At 46.6% G+C, this 24,856-nt stretch overlaps 1 protein-coding gene across 7 annotated transcripts in view; it reads right to left on the reverse strand.

Annotated features, from left to right (window-relative positions):
• LPP (LIM domain containing preferred translocation partner in lipoma) overlaps positions 1–22,947 on the reverse strand; it is a 438,751-nt gene extending 415,804 nt beyond the window's left edge. For 5 of the 7 annotated variants that reach the window (XM_065557545.1, XM_065557546.1, XM_065557533.1 and 2 more), the window contains exon 1: positions 21,879–22,009. The gene's annotated coding sequence lies outside the window, so the exon portion shown is untranslated. Of the gene's footprint in view, positions 1–21,878; positions 22,010–22,794 lie in introns of those variants that run through there. The other 2 variants (XM_065557534.1, XM_065557541.1) reach the window with 1 other exon arrangement.
• Between the last annotated feature and the right edge of the window lie 1,909 nt (positions 22,948–24,856).

A 24,856-nucleotide genomic window follows, 5' to 3' on the forward strand; every position in this document is an offset into this window, starting at 1 on the left:
CGGGACTGTCCCTATAAAATCGGGACATCTGGTCACCCTACCCAGCTCTGGTTTAATCTATTTTGAAGTGTTCGGGGCATCTCCTGTCCCCTTGTATTACCTGCTGTTGACTCTTCCCCAGACCTCTACGCTGGGGTGACCTGCAAAAGAGTGGATCCCATTTCCAACTGTGCCGATCTATAGGTCCTGTCACTGCAGTGTCGCTGTATATCCCCTATCCTCCACTGACCACTGTCCGCAGAAGAGTTTCAATATGAAATTCAACCAGTCAGAGGACTGACTATATTCAATGGAGTCCAATTCCATAGATATCTTTGTACTGACCTGTGGACTATGATTCCTAGACTGTAGATACAAAGGGAACTTGAATTTACACGTCACGCTCAACTCCTGAAAGCATCAAAGGGACACTTGCAAGCTTTCACAACGATGGGGATTCACCCCACAAAGCACTAATATGAGAGTCACGACGGTATTTGGCCATCCAGACTGGTTCTGCCAGTGTTGAGATAGCAGTTTTGCCGTCTAACCTCTTCCATACTGTAAACACCATTACACGTAAACAAAAACAAATTGTAGCCCATTGCAAACAACCAAGAGAAGCACAGGTAGCTCTCAGTCCTTGGTTTTCACTAACATATTCGATCATTTTTCAGTTGTGAGGGTTTTCTTGGCCACTAACACGTCATGTTCTTCCAACTGATTGCCACACTGAATCATTCAACTCTCCTGCGCCCAAGCGCTCAGCTATGGAATAGTGAATACCCCGTGTTGGCTTGATACGTAAGGGTCACTCACTTCTATTCCATGCCAAGGGAACCAAAACTTTCACTGGGAGGCAGGTCTCTTAATCACTCTTGCATCTCAGTTTCCAGATTCCAGCACGTGTCACATACACGTAACACTTCACTAACAGCTATCCTCACCTACTCCTACTCTAGCATATTGCACGTGCCAACTGGAATTTAGCCACCAGCACTAGAGAAGCCACTTTGTAAAACCGGATTTTATTTTTGGAGTAGGGAACTGCAGAAAATTTGGGAGAGGGAGATCTCCCAATAACCCACCATTTGGTATGCTCCACCTAGAATGCTGACTCCCCAGCCTGTCAGGCCTAGCATGCAACATGCCTGTAAGTGAGATCAAATGCCACTCCAAAACAGACATGCAAAAAATGGCGTCTGGGGTGGTGGCTGAGTGCAGAGGTGGAGTCCAGGACAGCGGACAGAAGGGGGAAGGATAGGAGAAGGGAACATAGAACACAGAGAAGAAAGGAAAGGAAAGAAAGGCGATCAGTAGAAACTGGGGAGGAAGAGAAACGCTTCATTTTACCATGAGTGGTTTGGCAACGCACTTCGTGAATTTCACTCTAGAGGGCATCTGTGACGGAGTGGGGGATTTTCTTGTTTGTTTTCGGTGGGGTTTCAATGGTTTGCATGCGGAGGGGGTGGGACTCAGTTTCCCTGGATGTTACTGGTTTAACGAGGTGAGGGGAGAGGGAGTTTGTTGTTACAGAGGACCGGAGAGGGAACTTGGGACCCCAGCCAATGGCCTGGAGGATGGAGACCCCAGCGATCGGTGACCTGAGACCCCGACCCGGAGGCCCAGCTGAGGAGACGCAGCCGGTTCTGGCCAGTGGGAGGACAATGGGCTGCAGAGAAAGGACACAGTGACCAAACCAGCCGGTTCCAGCCAGAGGACAGAAGCGAGGAGAGGAGGCCCCGGGTTACAACCCTGTTTACCTGGAGAGAAGACAATGGACAGAGGCGGGGCCTGGGAGCTCAGATGCCCAGATGGGAAGCAGGGGGACTCTGGGCTGGAGAGGGGGAGCAGGCAGAGCCCACCTGGATGCAGAGAGACTGGGATGTGCTGGGCTGAGGGAGGCCAGGCCTGAGGCCCTGAGAGTTTCCTGTGCTGTGTTCAACTCTCTATAAACCCTCCTGTTTTACACTGGCTGAGAGTCTAGAGAACAGGGGGCATCATCCCCTCTGGGAGTGGAGGCCCCGGGGGTCCAGAGCGAGTGGACTCCCTGAGGGGGCCCACGGCAGAGACAGACGTGCTAAGGCTCAGAGAGGTGCGGTTCCAGGAGGTGGAGGGGCCTGACCCCGAGAGAGAGTGGACCCCCAAGAAGGGCTGTCACACTGAAAGGGGCACCCCACCCGGACTGCACGGAGCCAAGAGTGGGCACGATCTGTGAGTCTGTGACAGCATCATATAGAGCAAAGTCCAAAGGACACAGACCAGGTACTTGCACTAGAAAATCCCAGAGACAGCTAAGACCCGGGTTGCCATTAACAAGTCAGCATTGGTCAAGAGTGGACACGTAGTAACGTTTGAGATATTAGAGAGACAAGGTGAGTGAGAGACCATCTTGTATTGGACCAACTTCTACCAGAGACAAGCTTTCGAGAAACACAGGGCTGTTCCTTAGGCCTATGAGATATCACAGTTGTCTCTTAGACTGAGAGCAGGAGGGTCTGTGGGGAACTGTGGGGAACAGCTGGCAAGACTGCATATCAGTCATGTAAATGTAACACACCTACACATTGACCACAGCACCAACGTCTAATAGAATAGAATATTAGGGTTGGAAGGGACCTCAGGAGGTAATCTAGTCCAACCCCCCCTGCTCAAAGCAGGACCAATCCTCACACAGATTTTTATCCTAGATCCCTAAATGGCCCCCTCAAGGACTGAACTCACAACCCTGGGTTTAACAGGCCAATGCTCAAACCACTGAGCTATCCCTCCCCATACAGCCCTTCCCCATACCTCCACCCCTGCACGCACACACACTATCCTATTACCTGGCACTTATCAGTATTTATGCTTTACAAAGGTCAAAAGACTTGTCATCAAGGAACAGCAAACAAGCATGACCTGCTCAAACTCTACAAGGCAATCAATGTCTGCATTTCAGAGGAGAGCCCTCCTGGAAATTTGCCTGTGCCTCTTTAGTTTTCTAAAGCTTTCAAGTCAGACAAAGCTCTGATATTTGATAAAACCATCCTGTTAGGAGACTGGATGACTTAGGGGATCAGGGATAGGATAAGGAGCTTTTGGTTCAAAATCCACTCCAGGCTCTTTGATTTTGAGTCGATAGAAACAAAAATCTCAGTGTACAATAAAAACACTGTTACCCAAAGCTTTAGGCACATAAAAGCAAGTTCACCTATTCAGCTGTCCAGCGGCACGCAGGTACCACTGTGATGGGCACATTACAACTGCAGGCAAACAGAGAGTGGGGAATGAAGACACTGGGTATGTGAATCAAGGCTAATACATACCTGAAACCAACTGCTGACAGAAACCAAACCCTCGGAATCTCAGCTGCTGTATTCAAATTTCATCATTAATTAGAGAGTAAAGGTAGTTTGGAAATAATATTTTTTTATTGACTAAAAATATTGACAATTCCCCCACACACACACACTTTTGTTGAAATTTTTAGATTGTGGCCAAAAATCTTGTCCGTTCATAAAATTTTCAATGAAGCTGGACTTTTTTTTTTGCAAAAGTGTTTGTTTTGTCAAAAAATAGCCATTTTCCACTGAAAAACTTTGATGGGAAATTTTCAACTAGTACTATTAGCGAGGGCTATTTGTGCTAATCTCAAAAACCACAACCACCATGGGGACAAGCACCCTCCTAGCACTTCACATACAACTGGAAATGCGCCAATTTCTCAGATGCAACTTTTAACATGAATTAGCACGGCCACCAAGCAGGAGTCAAAGGAAAACTGCAGAGGTAGAAATGTAGGAGTTTGGAAATTGATTGGTAGCTAGTGCCATTTTCTTTCATTCACTCAAGAGGATCATTATTTTGGGCAAGGCCACCTATGCTTTTGTCCTGTAATTAGCGGGTAAAGCAAGTTAACATTTACTTCTTATTATCAAGGACCTACTAGAGGTTGTGTTTCTGCAGCCAAGGCAAACAAATCTGTACCTGTCCTTCACGCTAAGAATAGCTTCTGATCATCAAGCACAGTTGCCAGGGAAATGAATGGCTTCTAATGCAAGCTTCTCGGTCAAATTAAACGAGTGCAGATTAAAAGCAGCGGAGGCAGACGGCAACAGAAAGCACATGGTGAATAAGATGCACACGCTGTGCACACGTGGAGAAATTACACCATAGTAGCATGCCAGGCTGGGACTTGCGAGACCTGGGATCAGTTCTCAGCTCCGCCAGACTTCTTGTGCAACCTTGGCCAAATCACAGTTTCTCTCTGCCTCTGTTCCTTAACTTCCCCCTGACCGTACAACATGAGAAGGAACAGCTCTACCCTATGTCCCACAGGTGTGGTGGGGATAAATAAATTAAAGACCATCAGCCTCTCAAACTCAATGGGAGCGGGGGCTATAGAAGCACCATAAGATAGTCAGACCTCTCTCAACCTTCAGAATGGCTGGCTATTTGACTTTCCATTGAAAATGTGCTGTTACACTGGGGTCACTAACTCGTTCCTGTTTTAACCCAGCCCAAATCAGACCAGACTTGAACCCAGGAAGGTAGGACTCCTGGGCTCTATTCCTGATCCTGCAACTGACCCACTGTACAACCCTGGACAAGTCACTTAATCTTTTTGTGCTCAGTTCATCCAGCTGTAAAATAGGGATACCACCAGCTACCGCAGAAGGGTGCTGCAAGACTTATCTATCGAGCTCCAAAGGTGTGCCAGGTGCTTTATGGAGATAAAACAGACAAGATTTCTGCCACTAAGAGCTTGCAACCTAATTGAATGGATGCGTCAGGAAAGCACACTGGGATCCTTTTGGATGATTCATATTGAATCGAAACTGATATGGATCTAAGTAAAGACCTAGCAAAGTCCTTGATGTTTTAGAAATCCAGACCCAGCCTACTTCCAACACCCCCTCTACTCAGCAGAGTTATAATTATAACTCTCTCTAAGCAACAGGACGGCAATAAAGACTGAGTAAACAACCCAGGCTAGCAGAGACAGGTAAGCACCTCTGCTCCATTTGAGAAATAAACTGATTGACTAAAGCAGCCGGATGGTCCTTCAAAGTCTTAAAGAAACAGCTCTAGGTACAACAGCAGCTTCTACAGTTATCCTACGCAGGATGTCTTTGGTGGCATCAAATCTCCATAGTGAACCATCTAGATTCCTTTCTCCCGCTGTGGGTGGCTGAAGTTTACCAAGAGCAATGGGCTTAAATTGCAGCAAGGGCGGGTTAGGTTGGACATTAGGAAAAACTTCCTAACTGTCAGGGTGGTTAAGCACTGGAATAAATTGCCCAGGGAGGTTGTGGAATCTCCATTATTGGAGATTTTTAAGAGCAGGTTGGACAAACACCTGTCAGAGATGGTCTAGATAATACTTAGTCCTGCCATGAGTGCAGGGGACTGCACTAGATGACCTCTCAAGGTCCCTTCCAGTCCTATGATTCTATGATTTTAAGAGGAATAGCGCAGGGGTAGGAGGCAGTGGTGGTGTGAACACGTAGACCTTCCCCATCCTGGTGGTGGTATGCTTTGGTTACGATTTCTGTCTAAAAGTTATTTGATTTTTTTCCCTAAATTTTTCAGGAAAACGGAGGAAAAAGTTAGCAAGATCTTCTGGGAAAATGTTTTCCCTTTTTCAACCAGCTCTGTCTCTAACCTTAGACTGTCTACCCCAGAGGGCAAGGACTTGGGCCAACAGGCGTGAGATCAGAAATCAAGCCCTCTGTCATGCTATAGTAGCCCATAAGAGACCATGTCGACCCCGAGTGTCCTATAAATACAGAAACAAAAGTAAAACCAGCTTCAAACACCCGTGTCTGCTGCATATTTTGATGCTGTTACTTTGCCATTTGGTTTCCCATAGTTTTTTTATGAAGATGAAACAAAAAAACCACCCACCCCAAGAACTAACTTAATTCATGTTTGTTTCCTTTTTTGTTGTTGCGTTTGTTAACTCAAAGCAGGATTGGAAAGAGAGATATGTGGAGTCCTGGGGTAACTGGAACTCTTCAGCCACAAGTTTTCTATCAAATGGTAGTATTTTTTAATCTCTCTCTCTCTCTCTCTATATATATATATATATAGGAATTTTCATCTCAAAGATCTCAAGACACATTGAAATCTTTATACCTACAATACCGCTGAAAAAAATGCCACCACATTTAGGGTGGAGGACAGTATGCTGCACATCATAATGTGTATTACGGTAGCACCTAGAGAGGAATGGCAAATTTTGGCCAAAGCAGCTATAAGGTGAACACTTACCCTTATGAATCTTTATGGGATCTTTATGGCTAAGATCTCAAAACACCTCACCTATAGGAAGTTATTACTGCTGCTCTTCTCAGGAGCAAGTCACTGTTGCTTCTTGGGAACTGGACACACACGTTAAACTGCCTGGTGGAGCATCTGTTTACCCTTGGAAGGCTAAACTACTTGGAACGGAGCCTGATGTTATAGGTAGCCTTGAGACTCCAGAATGGCTGGTCTCTCACCTACACTTGCCTGTATAACCTGATTCATCCCAAACATTATGTACCTTGCCATTAAGCGTTGTCATTGTTTTTTCCAGGTTAAACATTAACATGAGCCTACAACAAATGAGCAACAAGGAAGAGGAAATATCTGAGGTTGGAAAGGCCAGGCAATGTGCAAAGGCCACATGTGCAGGGGGAGGTGTGCTGGTCCTACCGCAGCTTAAGAGAGTTATGTCATTGATTTCAATGCAACCAACATTTGACTGTAGTGTAGATTATAACAAGGGACAAATCACATTGGCTTAGAGCCATATAACACACAGGCAGATACCGTGCAAACTTTGCATGCGCAGCCGTGCTAACGCACCAAAACTCTAATGTGCGATACACACAGGTGTTAGTTGAGTCCTGGGCACTTCTTTACCAGAGTGCAATTATCCTTAATTTCATGGTGGGTTTGTGATACTGCCAAGCATCTGTTTGAATTAGTTAGCTCGCATTAGGGTGACCAGACAGCAAGTGTGAAAAATCAGGACAGGGGGTGGGGGGTAATAGGATCCCATATAAGAAAAAGACCCAAAAATCGGGACTGTCCCTATAAAATCGGGATATCTGGTCACCCTAGCTCGCATTCATAAAGAGCCATGCGAACACTAAGGCCAGCGTTAGCAGGAAGAAACCACACTTGTTTGTAGCTATGAATGCTGGACCAGGATTTGAACCCACATGTAAAGTTTGTCTCCACAGTTCCTTTGCTACTCTCCCCATCTACAGAGGCAGTAGCCTCCACCGCTGCATTTTGCAAGCCAGCTGGCATTGATTAAGACAGTAGGTCATACAGCCCCCACTTTCACACACCTTTTAGCTTATGTTAGCCATAGCAGTGAAGTTTATCTTTGTCGCAAGCATCCTCCTTTCTCCAACTGTTCACTCTCTCCTTCACGGTACCCTGCCACGGCAGCACTGCCAGCCGGGCTCTGTCCACTGGGATTCCAGCAGGAAAGAGGAGGCCGATGCTAGAGCTAACACGGGACAAGCTGAAGGTCCTTGGTTGAATATTTGCATGGCTTTTGGACAGCTCTGTCTTTGCACCAAGTTAACTTCATTTCTCATGAACGGCCTTCCTTTGCACACAAAGCAAGCCTCATCCCTTGAACTAAAAATCCAGCAAGAGAGACAGAGAAGCAGTATGGTCCAGTGGAGAGAATGGCAGATTGGGTTTTAGGAAGTCCGGGTTCTCCCACCGACCTGCTTTAAATCACTTCACCTCCTTATATGCCTCAATTTTCCCACAGAGAAATAGGAGATGAAGTAAAAGAACTAAGGTAATTCAAGTCCATTTCTTCCCCCCAACCAACCCAAGGCAGGTCCCCTACAATGTACTTCTCAGTACTTTGTACAGTCTAAGTTTAAATGTCCCAAGTAATGCAGCTTCTCACCACCTTCCTTGGGAAGATCTTCTAACTTAAGAAGTCTATCTGGATTGCCAGATTAATATTTTTCTTTCCCATATTTCATCCCCCACTTCTATCTACTCCTCCACCTATCCCACAGGCATCACTGTATAAACTCCATTCTCTGTTCGGAGGACTCTTCAGGCATTCCAAATGGCTTTCACTTAACCCTGAACTTAACAACACTTAATCAGGTACAAACCAAATGATCTAAGACAAGACATCCTCAGAAGTCTACAAAAAATATATATATTTCTTGCCTCATGGCAATTTACCTTCAAGTAAAATAGCCAGAGCAGCTGAACTGGGCAGGTATCTACGTAGAACACAATAGCGCTGGATCAAACAGATGATTTATGCCAGGAAACGTTGTGTGTAAGTATGTACGGGCAGTCCAAGTACTGTTTAACAACCACACAACTAGTGGAGACATTTAGGAAGGCCCTGCTATTGTGCCCGCCATGAGTCATAGGCGTTTACGGTATGATTAGAACGAATTGATTGGAGCAAGGACCATGTCTTGGTCTGTGTTTTAACAGCACCCAATTCAACCGGCCCGATCCTAACTAGCCTCTGGGCATTACCACAAAAGACAATATATTGTGCTCCTGACTCTTCTCTCACTCACAACATTGTAAATCATGGATTAACCGATATGCCAGTACAAACCCAGCCCATCTACCACACATCATCAGACAGAACTAAGAGGCTGCAGTGTTAGAAACGGCTAACGAAAGAGTACATGCATGTGAGTGGGAGGGTGGTGGGGGACTTGCTTTACACAAGGACTGACCTACAAACCAATATGCTCCAGGACACGTGGTGTTACACAGGTCAGACTAGATGACCTAATGGCCTTTAATTCTATGCATCTATGAAACAAACCCTAAAAACTTCTCCAGTGGCTTCCTGCTGCATTGGCGTACCTCCCCTCGCCCAGATTCACAGCTCTCATTCTCCCATGCAACACAGTACCGTACCAGATTTACGCCATGCAATCTGCTAAGGAACACAAATGCTTCACAAGATGACATCCCTACACACAGACTCTGCTAAAGCCTTGAGCAGAGGGGAGGTCTGGAGAGGCAAATGCCCGTTTCCATAGACTGAAAATCATCCGCTGCTTGGGCAACATTTCTGATTCTCTCGTGCTGAGAAACGCATCTGAACGGGCCTTCCACCCCAAGAGCTTTGCATTTGTTCTGTTGCACTCAAGGTATTTTCCCTACCTTCTGAAGGACTTTTTCTCTTCTACTAATTGTTGTTTCTAATATGCCTGAAACATTCCCCTACTTCTTGAAATTTTTCATCATATGTAAATACCGCCCAGACCCCTAACCAGCTTTGCTGCTCACCTCCGGACCTTCATAATCCAAGTTAAGGTGCAGCTGTTACAATAATAGAGGGAAACTCACTTACAGGATTATTCTGATTATTTAGACTGCTGCGGTTTCCAGAGGCCCCCAGTCAGAGATCAGGGCTCTCGCAATGTTTGGTACTGTATGCACAAGTAAAATGACGACAGTTCCTGCCCCAGGCTGTTCACAGTTGAGGATTACGACAAGGCAGATAAACTGACAAACAGGTGAGGCAGGATGAGGAGATGAACGGTAAAGACACGTACAAAACAAGTGGTCATTGCAGTCACAGCTTGCCTCTCGTTTTGCTCAGCAACGTGCAACTGACGTAACGACCACATGGCTCTTCTCACCACCACGGGCTGCTGGGATTTTCAAAGAAGCCCTAAAGATGTTAAAAACCCAAATCCCAAAAGATTTCAGTGAGAGCTGGGTACCTAAACCCCTTCAGTTCCTTTGGCTTTCACCGGAACACCTAGAGGCAAAGTGATCCATGCACCATGCTAAAGAGCTTATACAATTCTCACCCCAGACCTGCTGAGAGAAATCAGTTTACAGACCTGATTGCTGACACCCGCACCAATACATCCTGTTTATAGGATCAATTCATTCCCACAGCGTCCCAAGGACATGTTTCACTGCTAAAGTGAAGTGATGGCTGTCTACAATACAATATATCGAATATTTCCCCAAAGACATCAGTAACCCATCAGAGGTAGATACAGAAAACCAAGTATTTACCTGGCACACGGTTTCTCAGTGAACGTTCAGGATTTAACATCTTGTGCCTGCTTATCTCAGGCCAAGCGATGTTACTCTGGAACTTGAATCCAAGCAGTATCCTTCATCCGTCTCCCAGTGACTGCTGGGTATCATATTGTAGACCGGGCTGGTAGCACCGCCTATTATAATGTTGGCTAACACTTCCCATTATCAGACCTATATTCAGTTGCTCGTAACTTTGCCAAACTGTAACCCTTGGGGCTGAAAGTTTCCATGCTGGGTGTCTGCCCCAGGCTGTATTTTTTTTTGAAAATTTCAGACACAACGGTTTAGCCATTTCCAAGATGGCAGCTAGGAAAAAATACATTGCTTTGCCTACGTTAAAAATTGCAGGCAGACTTTTCTTTGAGAAGCTCTAGTGCCTTTGGAGTAAGAACTTGAAAATCTGCCGGGGGGGTGGCCTTTGTGTCATAAAAATCTGCCCAAATTTGGTCAAGATATAAGATAATAAAAAAAATCACAGTCTGCACATACTTGGTAAAGACTGCTTAGACTTTAGCAGCTAAATTCCCAAAGACTCCGTTTACACTGGCCAGACTGGGACTGGCTGGGAACAAGTATGGGACAAGGGGATGGAAGGGAGGGAGGGGCCGACTCTGCCTGGATGAGGAGCCCAGGGATGGAGATTGGGACTGGGAATCGGGAGTCAGTGGGGACGGGAAATGGGAGCTGGAGAGGTGTGACTGGAGACCAGATGAGGAGCTGGGAAGGAAGAAACTGAGACTAGGAGTGAGGGGAATTGGGATGGGATGGTAAGTCTGGAGGAAAGAGCCTAGACAGGAAAGAGTGGGACGAGAAGCCAGAGGACTGAAGAACAGGACGGGCAAGGTGAGGAGAATGGGACTGGGGACAAGCAGCTAGGGATGGGAAAGAGACAGGACTGGGAGAAGGTCAGGTCGGAGGGGAGAGGCAGAATGAATCACCCGTAGGAGCATGGAGTCGAGGGGTGGAGTGGGGTGGGGTGGGGGAGAGATTGCAGAGAGAGGATGGTCTCATAACTAGGAGCTCAACTGCCTTAACCAAGCTGCTTAAACTAAGCTTTTTGCAGGTGGCCACTAACTCGGTGTCCCTCATTTTCTTGGTGTTTTACTTGAGACCCGGAGGGATTTGCAGAGATGGTGAGCACCCACGGCGAGCTCTGAGCACAAAGCGCTCTCTAAGGCAAAACATTCTGAAAAATCAGGTCCTGAGACTCTAAAATTGGACACCCTAAAGTAGTGGATACTTTTGACCTTCATCTCTTTCTCTCGGTTTCTGATGTGTAAAATGAGGAGAGCACCACCCCCTCATTTCACAAGGGTTTTGTGAAAAATAAATCCATTATAGTTGTGAAGCAGTCACACAATAGCAATGAACAACACAGAAAAGCACGAGGAAATTAATAATTCTGTTTTCACAGCAAGGTTTGAACAGTGTACAGTAAATAAGGCCTTGGACCACACACTGAACAATGAGTAGAAAACAAAAACATTGAATAACTGCTCATTAAGTCAGGTTTCAGAGTAGCAGCCGTGTTAGTCGTATCTGCAAAAAGAACAGGCGTACTTGTGGCACCTTAGAGACTAACAAATTTATTAGAGCATAAGCTTTCGTGGGCTACAGCCCACTTCTTCGGATGCATATAGAATGGAACATATATTGAGGAGATGTTCATGCTCTCTGTATGTGTGTATATATATATATCTCCTCAATATATGTTCCATTCTATACGCATCCGAAGAAGTGGGCTGTAGCCCACGAAAGCTTATGCTCTAATAAATTTGTTAGTCTCTAAGGTGCCAAAAGTACTCCTGTTCTTTTTGCTCATTAAGTGAATACCGCCCATTCGGCACACTGTGGGAAAAAACCAGTATGCGCTCATCTAATTAAATACCGTATCATAATGCATACGCACTATGGGGCCAGAATTAAGGTAGTATGTGCAACCTTAATTCTGGCATTTGCTAACTTTTGAGTGCTTGACTTTGCAGACATAATAATGTTGTTTACCTCAGAGTTGTGTGTGAGATTAGCTAGAGTGCTTATGTTACCACCACCCTGCCACACAGCCAAGCACCGCAATACATTTCTCCTGAGTGGTGCAGATTAAGTCTATCTGTATCCCAAGCACAAACTCTCCTTCCCCGCAATGCAACGCTCCACAGACAACCTCTGCTCTCCATGAAACCGACTGGAGCGTCGAGTTCCCCAGCCTAACTGCATGGCTGGCTCCTAAGACTCTTAGTCAGGTCTGATTTTCAGCCATTCTTCTCACTACATTCTCTCATCCCCTCATAATATATGCACTCCTCTTCAACTCGGAATAACTCCAGCTCAGCATGGTGACTCCAAAGAGAAGTGATGATGGCCCCCAAGCAATTTTCCCCCTCCCCTTATCTACCCCAACGTACACCACTCCCTTCTCACCCATGTCCTTGGCGACACTGGCGCTGTACAGCGCTGGAACTTGCTGCGCTCAGGGGTGTGAAAACGCCCCCCCTTCCCCCACGAGTGCAGCGCTGTAAAGCACCAGCGTAATCAGCGCCTGCAGCGCTGCAAGCTACGTCCCTCGGAGAGGTGGAGCACATACAGCGCTGCGAGAGAGCTCTCGCAGCGCTGTAAGCTACGCCCCTCGGAGAGGTGGAGTACATACAGCGCTGGTGGCGCGACTACACTCGCGCTTCACAGCGCTGCCGCGGCAGCTACCGTCGCAGTGGGCACCTTAGAAACACCTCAGAAAGATGCTGATGCCGTCATTTTCTGTAAGTGAAGGGATTACCATCAGATAACTGGCTGGTCACCATCTTCAAATAAAATGGTGAGCGAACAGCCCAAATCCCACAGAGCGGGAACCGACATCAATATAATCACCACCCTATGAGGAGCTAATTGGCCCCGCTCAATAGTTCTCTCAGCAGATGTGTCCGTGACTGAAGGGCCATGGGAGCTGAATTATTCTTTCACTCCCAAGAGATGGTATCTGCTAGGCCGGAGTGAAAGTCCAACGGCAAGAGAGCAGACTTGCATTGCTGTCGTCTTGCGGCACCTTATGAAGTGTACGGCACGCAAAATAAAATGCCATGCACTTATAAGCATTAAATAATACATAATAAAGATATTGTGCAACAAAGAGATGAAATCTGACAGCAAATTTTTGGATCGGTTTTTCAGCTGAAAACTTCTCTAGTTTTGACAAAACGTTCACATTAGCCCACTGAAAGATGCTTTCCTTTATAAATTTCCACTTAATCAAAAACTTGATTTGCATTTTCGACCAGCCTTAGTACTGGGGTATTTTTCAGCCTATCCTAAGAATTAACACGCTACTGAGAAATCCCATAGTAAGATCACAATCCCATGGTGGCATGGTAAGCGCCACTCCCTTTCTCTCCTAGGAGTGATCCCTGTATTCTGACATTTCTAGCTGCCTCCTAACTATGCAGTTCGTGCCAACTCCGTTTCACTCTATGCCCACATTCGTTAATAAAATCTTCCCATGGATATATATAAGAGCGTTCCCAACATTTCTCCCTTTGCCCATGAACTGGGCAAACCAAACTGCACAGCGATGTGATCACTCAGGGAACAGCAACAGACTTCAAATGTCTCCCTCACCCCCCATTCTGTCCTCACCTGGAAAAACAGTTGTTGCAGCAAGTGGAGGGGAGGTGGGAGATAATTCCATTGGTGGAAAACAAATTGGGGGCTTACAAACTGAATGGGATAAACAAGATCTGACTGTATGTGATTTAGAGCTAACAATGTCGGTTACCGAATGTTAACTGAATACACAGTGGCTGTTAGCGACTGTGGGGATCAACTTAATTTTAAATTAAATACGCAATAAATGCTTAACTGAACTTCTATTAAATTTCACCTAGTATGCGAAGTATGTGGGGCTTTTAATTGACATTAAACAAGATAGTTACACTGAGTCAGTTGATATTTTATTACCTTGAGATAAATGGCCTAATTAAATCTAAACTATATCCATTCGAGGCGGAATCGCAGACGGCTCCGCTAATGTTTGTCTGGCTCAAAGGCAGCGCGCTAAACAGATTTACTTGGGTGGGGAGAGTGAAAACAGTGAACAATATTGGATTGACAGCCCCACCGGGAGATGGCAAGCCATTTATTCACAGAACAGGTACTATCCATTTATCTAGGGAGTTCTATGGCCCCCCATTGCTGTGGTCTCTGAACGCCGCACAATCGTGAATGGATTTTATCCTTAACACTGCTGAGAGGTAGGGAAGAATTACTCCCATTTTACAAATGGGAAACTGAGGCACTGGGAAGATTAAGTGATTTGCTCAAGGCCTGTGAGATACACGAGGTCAGACTGGAAGATCTAGTGGTCCCTTTTGGCCACAAACTCTAATACACAGGAAGTCTGGAGACGGGCCAGATACTGAACCTACATCTCAAGTGCAGCCCAGGGACCATTCCACTAGACCAAGCAGTGACGACATAACACCCCGCTCAGGCTGCAGCACCAACATGCCCCAGGTCTGTATGGGAAGTTCTCACTGATGACTTCCCTAATTCCATCTCCCCCTCTTCTGTAGCAGTGTCTTTCCCCGCTCTTCCACCTCTCCTCCTAAAGCCTGCTGGGACTGGAAACAGAAGAGCCAGTCAGGATGGAGGACATACCTATCCTGATATCCCATTTCCCATGTGCCCCCCGAAATGCTAATGGCTTGTGGCTACCGTTGAACTAGGCTATTGTCAAAGCCCTGACATACTGGTAGAAGGCCTTCCACTTCCTATAACCGCCTGCTTATTCCAAACACCTAGACACTAACTTACATAACAGTCTTCAGATATGTTAAGGGCTGTCGATTGTTCTTCTCCTGCCTCCAGTGGACACAGAGACGTAATGAGCTTAATCTGCAGCAAGAAAAAAACTGACATTTTTTGAAATGGAGAGAAAGCGATTAACATCCATCTGTGGCAAAATCCATGCCCTGCGGTCCATTCACAGCCAACAGCCACCCTGCACACCTGCCTGTGACAACTGATGGGTTCCACCACACCGCCAATGAGAAATCACTATTTTAAATGGTTCCTTCTGGCCTGAAGAGCTATGAACCTATGGGGGAAAATGGCCTGACTGTGATAGTCAGTGATACTCAGCAGTCTGTATCTTTTCTAAGAAAAGGTTATCAGCAGCTCACAAGTCCTCTGATGTTTGTTTTCCTTCCTTGAGCATACTGCAAGGCTTTGGGAGCGTTTATGAGTGACTCATGCACATGACAGAGTCAGCCTCAGATCCCAACAACAGATACCAACAATCTTTTTTTTTTTACTTAAAATAATGACTTTCACACCAGCTCTTGCATTGATCGAAACTAACTCTCCTTGGGATTAAGGCAGAATTTTAGCTCGAGTGTCTCTGCCATTAATCCTAATCACTGTGATTAGGTGCGGGCGATGTTTTTTTCATATCTGGATTAGCAGCATTACCACCCTATCTATCTTCCTGTGCCCAGAAGCACAGGGAGAAGAAACTGCTAAGCATTATACTGACCTAACCCAATTTCTTAGGCGGGCATAAACTGTGAAAAGCTTTTGAGATTTCATGGGGGTTTTTTGGTCTGTGGTTTTTTTATTTGATTTGTTATTTTCTTTTCTCTGTTTTTCTTTCTCACAAAACTTAAAAAAAAAAAAAAAAAGTCAGAATTCACTAACATTCCCTTTTGCAAGTTCCAGTCTGTGTGCAGCTCCCTTAGCATGAAAGTAACTGCCATGTTTCCTTTCCAATCCCTGGTCCAGGACCAGAGCTTAGAAAGGGTCTTGAAGTATTTGTACGACTCTATCAGAGTCCAAGAAAGTGATGGGATACTGGGCCTTAAAAGCATGGATGAATCGGAAGGAAGTAAATATTTCACTATTGTCATTGTGTCACTGTGTTCTTACTCTAAAACCTCTTAAGGTATCCCTACAAAATTTATTTGAGCTTCCCTTGCCCAGAAAAGCTTAATAATGGCACTGGACTGGCACGCCGTTTCAGACATCACAGCAGTTAGTACACTCTTAAGCAGTGGTTCCCAAACTTTAACAACCTGTGAACCCCTTTCACCAAAATGTCAAGTCTCGCAAACCCCCTCCTAAAAATGAATATTTCCAGGGATTTTCTCCTTTACCCGAGTATAAATGATAAAAGCAGTGATCTTGGAAATACAAAATTTGTTTTTATGACATGCTTATTACACACTATTTATTATTAATTATTATTTATCATTACAGTATTTTTATTACATTATGAAAACGGCAACACTCTTCCAAGATCTCACTTTCGTAGCTTGTATCACTTTGAATAAGCCTGTTATAAGACAAGGCTCCTATGTTTCATCAAGAAGTATCAGATGTGAAACAGCATGAAGGTATCTAAGAAGCCAACTCAAAGAGTTCCTCCTGCACAAGCATTCAGGTCTTGAGCAGTTCAAGCAAACAACACACGCTACAACAAAGCTTAAACTTGTTCTTCATAATAATTTTAAAAACAATACTAGCTGCCTATTTAATTTTAAAAGCAGCAAAAAATATCCACCTCCCTTTCCATTTCTTATAAAGAGTCTTGACGTTTAAATCTCCTCAGTGTGATAGATGTGCTTGCTTTGATCTGCTTAGCTCTTAGAAGTCCAGGGGCTCCAGGCTCCTGGTCCCGTGCTGCCCAGAGTACCTAGGGACAGCTCTGTCTGCCATTAGGGAATTTTTTCCCGAGAACCCCCTGTAACATTTCGCGAACCTCCAGGGGTTCGTGAACCCCAATTTGGGAACCACTGCTCTAAAGTGATTCTGAAGGCCAAATGAAGTTGAGAAAAATAATGAGACTAATACTGAAGTTAAATGCTTTCACAGGAATACAGGAATTGCCAGACTATACCAGACCCATGCTCTTCCTAATCCAGTATTTGTCTCCAACACTGGCCAGCACCAGATGCCACAAAGAATACTGCAAGAACCGTCCTCATCTCTAATAGTTAGAGACCAGTTTAAACCAGTGGTTCTCAAACTTTTGTATTGGTGACCCCTTTTACACAGCAAGCCTCTGAGTGCGACACCCCCCCCCCCCCCATACACTAAAAAAACCACCTTTTTAAAATATTTAACATTATAATAAATGATGCAGGTGAAGTGGAGTTTGGGGGTGGAAGCTGACAGCTCACAACCCCCCCCCCCCCCCCCATGTAATAACCTCGAGATCCCCTCGGGGGTCACGACCCCCAGTTTGAAAACCCCTGGTTTAAACCATGAGGCATAAGGTTTAATTGTTAGTAAACTCTAATAATGCTGCATATTCTTGTTAGCCATATAAATGTCTGACCCCTTTCTGAACGTTGCCGAATTCTTGGCCTCAACATCATCTCGTGGCAAGGAGTTCCAGAGTCTAATTACAAACTATATGAAAAGTATTTCCTTTTATCTATTTTCAATTAGCTGCCTTTCAATTTCCCCTTGTTCTTCTGTTGAGACATGGAGAACAGTCACACCCGATACCTCCATTCTCCAGACCATTCATTATTTATATACTTTTATCCTATCCCTTTATTTGGGGTTGTTTACTTTAGAAAGGAGACAGACTCTTTAATCTCTCTTCATATGAGTTTTTCCAGGCCCCTAATTATTTTAGTTAGTCTTCTCTGAACCTTTAATTTCTACACTATGCTTGTCTAGGTTATTGCAGCACCTTCTGATGGAGAAATGGGAACTGCTTAGATCAACAGCACGGTGGGACTCGCAGCAGGCATCACACATAATCAGACAAAAGGAACTTGCCTAAAGTTTGTGGACAAACCAAGAGATTAGACTTATGAACTTGAACTTATGATTTTAATAAACAAGGTGACATCTATGCTTAGAAATCAAATGACGGGGCGCCCGAAGCCTGATCAGTATCATAAGTTATAATTAATAATAAATAAACTCTGATGACCGCTTTATTTGTTGAAGTTCTTCAATTCCGATGGGATTTTAGCAGTCAGTATTTCACACGCCGCTAGAGGCCGAGATAAAGGGCATTAATTTTCAGTCTTTATTCATGTTGTGTAGTACTTACTCACTTGCATATCCTTAGACTGAACTTTTTACAGGATAAATACTGAGCAGCATAAGGGATGCAGAATTGGGCCAGAATTTACACTATTTGAAGACTTGAATTTCAAGCTTTCATAAATTATACAGCACAGGGTCCTAACTACCAAAGTTCAAGACAACAGTCAATTAAATATCATACTCGAAGTGGGGCCAAAGAGAGACCCGAAGCTATTCAGAGAATGATGTGATTTGGAGATGTCATCTGCCTTGCAATCTGCCACAAACAGGCAAATGGTCATATCATCGCTTGGGAAACTGGCCTTTCCAGACTTAGCCAGGATTTGAGAGGGGTTTAGAACTGAACATAGCCACTGCAAGTCGCAGACAGCACAGCAATATAGTTGTAAGCCATGGAAATGTTGTGGCTAGAGGAAGGTACGGGTTAGTCAGTTCTGAAGGCAAATCTTTGCAGCACAAGCTTACCCTGCCAGTGTTCTTCAACCACATTCTGAAGGGAAAATCTCTCTGGGCAAGAGAATTCAAGTCTTCATTGCCAGTTCATTCCTAGGTGTTTCGGCCAAGACAGCTAATGAGGGTGCTAGCCAATGCCAATCATAATAGATGGTTAACATTTGCATGATGAAAGACACTAATATTCAGTGACATGGAGAAACCTGGAAAGCAATAATGCTGATGTAGACAGGAGTGACAGTGGACAGTGCACATAGGAGTTTGCATGTGACTGGCCCATTGCAGTTTGGGGTTGTATACACAGCAGCATCAGTGAGATACAGCCCCTCTATGTACAGCTCTGGAACATTGTGTTCAATTCTGAGCAACGTGTGACTGAAAGACATTGACAAACTGAATGGACCTCAGACAAAGGCAACAAAGAGGATGAAGGGGCCAGTGGGTATGGGACTAATTCACAAGGAGCTAAGTGGGGCACGTTGTTGAGCTAATAGACAACTGAAGTGGCAGAGATATAAGAACAGTCTACAAATAGCAGAAGGAAGTTAATGTCTAGGGGGTATGTCTACCCTGGGAACTTTTCCCACGGGAACTGGGAACATAGGAACTGCCAGACTGGATCAGACCAGTGGTCCACCTAATCTGGTAACCGGTCACCAACAGCAGCTGGGACCAGCTGATTTAAAGAAAGGTGCAAGAAACCCTGCAGAAAACAACTCAGAGAAGTTTATTTCTAACTCCCAGTAGTTAGACATCGGCTTAACCCCCAAATAACAGGACAGAAGGGAGCACTAGAAAGAACAGGCAGCAGGAATTTCTACAACACTGATGTGAGCAGAGTTAGATGACACACTGGTAAGAACTAATGCTCTATCTATGCTAGAACTCCCACCAGTGGCACTGTGGCTGTGCTAGCCAGCTGCGAGTAAAGGGCGAACTGAAAATACAGCAATGGAGAGAAATAGTCAGGGCAATACAACAGGAATGATAGGGTGAAACTAAAAGGGGAAAACCAGGCTGACTAGCAGAGAAAACTTCCTGACAATAAGGCCTCACTGTGCTGTGTAATAATCACAGAAACATAGGGGGAGGGACACCAAGAGGTCATCTACTTCATCCCCACTCCTGGTGCTGAGGCAGAATTAAATATACCTATCCCTGACAGGTGTTTGTCTAACCTGTTCAGAAAACCCTCCAATGACAAGGATTCCACCAACTCCCTAAGTAATCACTCAAGGGAAACCCCATTGTCTGAGATAGCCCAGTCTGGACCAACCATGAAACAGAGGAAATTCACTGAATAACCCAGTAAGTCTTTTCCAGCTCTAAGTCACACGATCCTATGTGGACAAATTTTCACTACAGAGTGCGCTGAGCCCACCAACTCATTTCACACAGGCCGAATGGCTCTTAGTCACTATCAGCGTGGGGCAAAGCTGAACCAGCAACATACAGGTGAACTCCTCACAGTCCCAAGCCCACACCCCATTCTCCTCCCTCCAATATCCTATATCTAGGCATTTATACAGCATCCCTCTCCATGATATCTGAGCGCCCAGCAACACAGCGGCACTCAAGATCCCAGTCTCCCCGTATCCTTTTTTGCAAAATGATTTTTTCCGCAGATTTTGTCCTGAAAGTTACTCCCACATGGCATGCACCCAGCCTCTGTAGGGCACAAACCTGTGGGCCCTACAAGTGCAGAAATCCCATCAAAATCAATAGCAGTTCTTTGAACTGAAGTCTTATGGGAGTGAGACTTTCCACCTTAGATATAGGGCGGGGGTAGGCAACCTATGGCATGCGTGCTGAAGGCGGCACACGAGCTGATTTTCAGTGGCACTCACACCGCCTGGGTCCTGGCCGGTCCGGGGGGCTCTGCATTTTAATTTCATTTTAAATGAAGCTTCTTAAACATTTTAAAAACCTTATTTACTTTACATACAACAATAGTTTAGTTCTATATTATAGACTTATAGAAAGAGACCTTCTAAAAACGTTCAAATGTATGACTGGCACGCGAAACCTTACATTGGAGTGAATATATGAAGACTCGGCAGACTCCTTCCGAAAGGCTGCTGACCCCTGATATAGGGGGTCAGCTGCATAGTCCAGCATGGAACAAAGCATTCTGACTAGCCAGACTAGCACCCTTAAACAAAGGCAGCACACCTTACAAAAGAAAGATATCAAAAGCCGGCCCAACCTAGAAGTAGGTGAAAGGTAAAGGGGCAAAATCCAGCCTACCGGGGAGTGGAAATAAAAAGAATAATCTAACAGCGGCCAGCGCCATTACTGAATAAGTTTTCCCTATCAACACCTCCCACTCACAAAGAAAGCCCCAGGGGGTGCCGAGATTTCTCCTGAACCATAATGAGAATGAAATCTGTCAATCTGAATGACAATAAACTGGGTGACAGTAATTGTGTGGGAAATATCTGCTGGGCTCACCCGCCTGGGAAGGGCCTACCCAACCTTGCATGCAAAAGTGTGCCAGGACCTAACACACCTATTATTATTTCTATAATCACTGGTGTCCCAGTCTACAAGGCACCATTCCAATCCCTTCCCTGAAGAATTTACTGTCCCACAATTCAGGAGCAGGACAGAGGAGACCAGGAAGCAATGTTTAATAGAAAAGATAGCAGGACAACTCCCTTAAACCGAAGTAATCAGTGTCTCAGTGCATTCCTGTCCCATCAGCTCTGTGGCCCACACTGTGAAGCGAAGGCCTGTTGCATCCAGAGCGCAGGAGGTCAGACCCAAGCGCCAACTGGTGTCCTGCAGAGACCCCAGCGGAGTGGGGCACACCCACCTAGAAATGAGAGATCAGACCGAGTTGCTCTGCGGCTCTAGTCCCCAACTATTGGAGAGGGAAGCAACGAGGTGGTCAGTTGCCCTCCTCCCTGGGCAAAGGCAGGGGGGGGAGCATCCATCTGCACCCTGAATCACCTCCGGGCCCCCGGGGCAGTCGCTTGCACCGTGTCCTTACCGCCAGATCTGCACCCCTACCCTGTCCCCTCCAAGACAGCCCCTCGGAGGAAGCGGGGGGCAATGTCCCCAGGAATGCAGGAGGGGCTGCGACCCCCAAGTGCCGGGGAAGTTTCCTGGGTCCCTCCCCACTCGCCCCCTACCCAGCCTGAGACACCCCCGCCGGCGGCAGGCGCTGCAGGCTGGAGATCCCCGCCGGGGCCTCTCCCCGCCCCAGCCGGGCCAGCAGCACCCGGCCCGGGCGAGGGAGGAGCCGCCGCCGCCCCCGGGCACATGCAGCGCGCGCCGCCCCGCCGGGGGCTCCAGCTGCGGCACAGCTGGGGAGGGGGGGGGGGAGTTATTATTTGCAACCCTACCTCGGGTGGGAGGCGGAGGCGAGCGCGGCGGCGGCAGCGGCGGCGGGAGGGCGGAGGCTGCGGGTGGAGGTGGGGCGGGGGGCGGTGCCGGGGCCGCATCAGCGCCGAGTCCCCTCCCCGGCCCCGGAGTGTCCCCGGCCGCCCTCGCCGCGGCTCCGGCTCGGGTCTGGGGCTGCCCCTGGGTCCGGGGGTCTGGGGGCTGCCCGCCCCAAACCCCCCTCTCCAGCTCCCTCCTGCCCCCCCAAGCCCCGGCTCCCCCTGTCGCCCCTCGCCCTATTCCCCCAGCCTGCCCTTACCCCCTATCTCCCTCTACCCCAGCCCCCTGACTCCTCATCCTGCCCCCCAAGCCCTCTTTTCCCCCCGCCCTATTCCCCCAGCCTGCCCTTATCCCCTATCTCCCTCTACCCCACCCCCCTGACTCCTCATCCTGCCCCCCAAGCCCTCTTTTCCCCCCGCCCTATTCCCCCAGCCTGCCCTTATCCCCTATCTCCCTCTACCCCAGCCCCCTGACTGCCCATCCTCCCCATCCTGCCCCCCAAACCCCCTTTCCCCCCCCGCCCTATTCCCCCAGCCTGCCCTTACCCCCTATCCCCCTCTACCCCACCCCCCTGACTCCTCATCCTGCCCCCAAGCCCCCTTCTCCCCCCGCCCTATTCCCCCAGCCTGCCCCACACCCCCATCCCCTCCCACACACACATCCCTTCCGCCCCCCGGATCCGGCTCTAGCCACAAGCCCACTTAGCAATTGCTTGGCCCCCCCCTGTTCTCTCTCTATGATGTGTTGTGTGGGGGGAGGCCCCCCAAAATATTCCCAAGGGGCCTCTGGTGCCCTCCCCTCCCCATCTCTGCTTCTGCCCCTTCCCCCTCCCCCCCCGGCATGCCCCCTATCGCCCCTGCACTCAACCCCCCCCCTTACCTGTCTCTCCTGGCCCCGGGCAGGGGGCGAATCCGAGGGTCTGAAACCAAAGGGAAAATCAAGGGAAGCCCCTAAAACAAAAAGTGAAACTTCTGCCGAGCTCCCGCAGCCGGGTTGGTGCCTCCCCTCTGCCCCCGGGCTCTGCCCAGAGCGCTGCAGGCTGACGTCAAGGGCCCAAATTCCTGACTTTCCCCGAAGGCAGATTTGTCCATGTAAGGTCTGGGGATGGCAGTGCAGTGCACTGCCCGGGAATGACAGAGACGGGGGGGGGGGGTGTTGCAGGACCAAGGGGGCAGAGATAGAAAAGGGTGGGGTCCTGCACTGCGAGGGGGGGAGGGGGTTAGACTGCATGAAAGGGGCTGGACTGGGAAGGCTGCTAAAATAGTATAAGAACAGGTAGAGGGGCTTTTTTTATTATTATTACTTATTTAAGATTCCCACTGGAGGGCCTGACCTTGCACACATTAAATGCACGTGTTTACATCTTTAGGCACGTAAGCAGTTGTGCGCAAAGTCAGGCATGTGCTTAAATCTTTGCAGGATTTGGGGCCTCAGTTTTTAACGCAGAGGGACACATTCAACTTGAAGCTAGTCAGCTTTAAAAACAAAAACAAAAAGTTTAAAGTAGTTGTAGGTCCTACACCTGCCCAAAGCCTCCTGCCAATTTTTTGGTACTTTTCCATATATATATCACTTGATTTTTCTCTTCTCCCCAAATTTGTTGTGTGAAAAACCCACACAAAATGGACTGTACAGGGGAAATAGTGAAATGAACTCTACACAAAGAGCTGTTAACTGTGCAAAGAATGCAAATTGGGGAAAATGGGGGATTTTTTCCTCTAATCTCTTTCAGTTATGCTTGTTACAGTTATTTGTAATTCAAGCACAAGTGGGTTTAGTTTGGATGAGGGTCTGTCTTTAAGCATTAGCTGTTTCCAGTTTCTTTGCAAGGGGGGGGTACATTGGCATTGCAGTTGAGAGGAGCAAGACAGAAGGGATGCAACGCATGAGGACCAGGGAGAGCAAACCTGCCAAGCCTCTCACATCTGGAAAGATTCTTGGATGTATTTTGAAGCACTTTAAAAGCATCTCCCTCTGCCGACAAAGGATTTTGCTGTGCGCTTTCAGGAGACGTTTAAAATCTCACTCATCACTTTCTGAAATTTCCCTAATTCCATCTGTTACAGCCCTGGGAGAGCAGGATTTTGCACCTTAAGCCCCCAGTCCTGCATTGTGATCTCCATGGATAGACTGCTGTGTCAGCAGAGGGTCCAGCTACATAGATCACCTTGCAGAATCAGGGCCAAAGACAGGGATTGATGGATGGGTTTGGGGACATGGGAGTTTGAAGCCTATTTCATATAGTAGAGGGCTCTTTATTTAAAGAGAAGCTTAAGGAGTGACTTGATTACAGTCTAAATATCTACATGGGTAACAAATATTTAATAAAGGGATCTTCAGTCTAGCAGAGAAGCTGAAACTAGACAAGTTCTGACTGGAAATAAAGCGTCTGTTTTTAACATTGAGAGTAATATTTACCAAGGGTCACAGGGAATTCTCCATCACTGGCAATTTTTAAATCATGACAGGATGTTTTTCTAAAAGACCTGCTCTAGGAATTACTTTGGGGAAGTTCTCTGGTCTGTGCTCTATATGAGATCAGAGTAGCCGATCATAATGGTCCCTTCTGGCCTTGGAATCTATGAATCTAACAGGCAACGGCAGAATAAGCGTCAACATCTAGAAATTGAAGCTAAACAAATTCATACTGGAAATGTGGCATAAGGTGTGTTTGTTTGTTTTAACAATGAGGTAATTAACCACTGGAATTACCACAGGAGGTCAAACTAGATTTTCACAATGGTCCCTTCTAGCCTTAAATAAAAAGCCCTGATTCTGCAACACTTAAGAGAAGCACATATACAAAGGATTTCAGTGTTTTCTCTTCTCTGCTTAATCTTTTACATAAATCTAAACTGGAACTTGCATTAAACAACACAAACTTATTAGACACCTATCACACAATGTCTGGGAAAAGTATCATCCAATTAAAATGAATGGT

The sequence above is a fragment of the Chrysemys picta genome, chromosome 9 (assembly GCF_011386835.1).
Source record: "Chrysemys picta bellii isolate R12L10 chromosome 9, ASM1138683v2, whole genome shotgun sequence".
Taxonomy (NCBI): Eukaryota; Metazoa; Chordata; order Testudines; family Emydidae; genus Chrysemys; species Chrysemys picta.